Source organism: Opisthorchis viverrini (assembly GCF_000715545.1).
Source record: "Opisthorchis viverrini unplaced genomic scaffold opera_v5_12, whole genome shotgun sequence".
Classification (NCBI taxonomy): Eukaryota; Metazoa; Platyhelminthes; class Trematoda; order Opisthorchiida; family Opisthorchiidae; genus Opisthorchis; species Opisthorchis viverrini.
In genome coordinates this window covers 2,941,432-2,944,948 of record NW_008751668.1, presented here as the reverse complement: position 1 = coordinate 2,944,948, position 3,517 = coordinate 2,941,432, and positions in this window count along the sequence as shown.

Genomic DNA, 3,517 nt, shown 5'->3' with positions numbered 1-3,517 from the left:
TGAACTATATCTTTTAGGAACTTATTAAACTCCGAGTCCTGTGTATTCCCATTAGTTATGATGAGAGCGTCTTGTCCTGAACACGAGAATTCGTTGCTCCAGGGAATCTCACGGCATTACTTTTGCACATTTGAAAGAAATCTAGGCTACAAAATTCCCGTAAGTTTGTCCAGAAATGTAGTCAGCAAAGGCTTGTGTGATATCAATTGCAAATCTAAAGACTGATGGAGCTACAATATACCTAGCTCAGGTTACTCACACTGCCGATTAGCCGTTCATGGCCAAATGGTGTGGTAATCAACTGCTGCTCAATCCTCCTCGGTCCAGCTGCAATGGAATACTGACTCTGTACTGCTTTCACCGTCTTGCTATTCCTGTCAAGCGTTTCAATGCAGCCCAGTGTTTCACACAAAGCTTATCACATTGGGCACGCGTGACACAAACAAACCCAAATCAATGACCATTGGCTTGCAGGTAGCTCATTAACAACAGCATGTAAAATACACATTGGTCGATGAATTATTGTTTGTGATTCTCCAAACGGGAACAAAAACACGCGATATGTATTTATCATAAAAACAGACCTACCTCTTCCTATGCATCTGAGATCCTTTCTAGGTAACCAGGTGAAAGGCTAAGTGGAGTTCCTATGAGGAATCTTACTATCTCATTTAAATATAGAGAATGACAGTTACATGCCGCGAAGAATGGAGTAGCATCGAAAGGCGGAGGCTCATTTTCTCCAAGTGACGCTATCCCCTTATGGGGAGAAGCCGACTGTTGAAGCCTTAAAATCTAACTACTGACACCTGTATCAGTAGGTAAAAGCTGGCCTAAGACATACCAGCTTGCTATTTCGATTTTGGGTGTGGTTGCTGTGGTTCAGTCACCTAATCTTACCGGCAAAAAAAGACAAAGAATTATACGAATACCAAGCGTAATTGGGATTCATGATTCCTGATAAAACTGTGCCCACTTGGTATTGAATGTGTCGTTATCGAAGCCCACCAAAGCGCAGGGTTTTTCAGAGCGTCGTAGGCGAATGCGCCTCGCACAAAGTTTCTGCGTCGCCGAACGGAATGTTCACCCAGATGATCGATACTCTTAGTGTTTTACTAAGCCATTACCTTGACAAAATCTTGTGTTTTGTTTAGTTTGTGCTGTCCCCATCTGTATTTTCTCCTTCATGTTTCTAGAAAACCATGCTCATTATTTTATTCTCGCTGATTTTGTGTGTACCATAGGGTGCATGGACTTAGATCAACCCATACACCAGTATACGAGGATGAGGCAACAAAGGGAGCTTGATAATCTCAATCAGCTTGGAGTCATGTATGTAATTTACATTATGGCGGCGTTCAGAGTCAAGGCCAGACGTAACTGATGCATTGGGCAGATGCACTTACTTGTTTAAAACAGTCTGCATACAGCTGAACAATCTCGGATGGAGATGATTGAGATATTGATGCGGAACTCACTAACTCATCTGGGCGAAGCAGTCACGATTGAACGGGTGTCGACCGCCTAATCTCCAAGCCACAAAACTGGTGGGCTACATTCAGGTCCTAACATGAGAACGCTTATAAAAGGCATAATTCTAATTCAATTATGAACGACTGTGTCCCCGTCACACAAGTGCTACGTATGAAGTTGTGTACAGAGCAACCCGGAATGAGGTCGCTTGGGCGTGTCTATTTCTACTAGATTTCAAAAACAGTTAGGACACGCCAAAATTTTAAAAGATAAAAAGTGTATATTTATGACCTTATTAGTGCAATGCTGATGATGGCCATAACACAAATCACAAGGTATATGCACTAGCAAAGGTTTTTAGTATAGTTGACAACGGTGAAACGCCACACGTATAAAAATAAATACAATGCAAAATGGGAGCAAGTCAAAAGAGGAACTTATCGTCTGTGAGAGTTCCTTGGTGAAAGTCCGGACGACTGGAACGTGTTTTCTTCGCAGTAGGGCTGCTACACGTGGCACAACAATCCCTCGGCTCTATGGTCTCACGAAAGTGCACAAACCCGGCCTACCTCTCAGTCCCATCCTCGATATGTCTAATTCTCCTTACCGTGCTTTGGCCAAATGGCTGGTCAGTCTGTTAGAACCAATCAGGAGAGAAGTGTCGACACACAGCTTAAGAGACAGTTTTGATTTCGTCGAACAGATTAGAGATTTGAAGGTTGATAAACACTCTATGTTCTCCCTGGAAGTCGAGTCAATGTTTACCAGCATACCACTCATCGAAACAATAGACTATGTTTGTGACTTGATTGAGTGCAACGGTAGGGATATTAGAATTTCTACTTCGGATCTTAAGGAACTCCTGCTCCTTTGTACCTACAATGTTCAGTTTACTTTCAAGTTTATCGACAGAAGTACGGGGTCGCGATGGGGTCTCCTCTAGGTCCCATATTGGCAGATTTTTTTCATGACCAAGCTAGAGACTCAAAAATTAGATGCACTCATTGGACGGTTAACAGTATATCGCCGCTATGTGGACGACATTTTCGTTCTTGCCGATGAAACCATCAGCACAACAGACGTACTAAGCAGTTTCAATTCAGTCCATGCTAACATCAAGGTTACTACTGAATCAGAACAAAACGGACAGTTAAGCTTCCTTGATGTCACTGTTAAAAAGAAGACCGACGGGACCATAGGACGTAAGGTCCACAGAAAGCAAACGTGGAAAGGTCAGTATACTCACTTTGATAGCTTCGTTCCGTTGCAAAAAAAACGCAACCTAATTAGATGCCTGACCGAGAGAGCAATGAAGATATGCTCACCCGAATGCTTAGAAGAGGAACTAAAGTTCTTGGGACGCACATTCCCGCAGAACGGATATCCTGAAAGGTTCGTACTGAAGACTATGGAAGCCGTTAAACCCAAACCTACGGAATTTTATGTTAGAAAGAAGCCCGTATACATGAGGCTTCCATTCAAAGGTGACTCGGTTGCTGAACTAATCACCAGAAGGCTTAGAAACTCCGTTGATACGACATACTTGGCCGCTAATCTATGTTTGAGCTTCAACTCCAGCCCCACTATCAGATTCTGCTTGAAAGACAAATTGCCACGTTCTACCACCAGCTTTTGTGTGTACTCATTCGTATGCTCGTGCCGAGCATCATACGTTGGTCGTACGACAAGGCATTTGTCGGACAGAATACGAGAACACAATCCCGTATCTCTGAGTGGTAGTGGAAAGAAACCAGGCTCAAGCGCGATTGCAGCACACTTGGCCGAAACCTGTCATGTCATAGACAAGGAGCAAGCCTTCACCATCATGTACCGGGTACCTCTGAACGGATCACGACTGGTACGATCCAGACTACTATCGATCGCAGAGGCGATAGGAATCCGACCGCTGGATTCACAATTTTGCATCCAAAAGAAACTTGTGCGACCTCTGAACTTGAACTGGCCTACGAAACATCTGGTCCCACAAGTCTGTCTGACATTGACGTCATGACCCATTGACCTACCCCTCACCCAACCCCCTTCC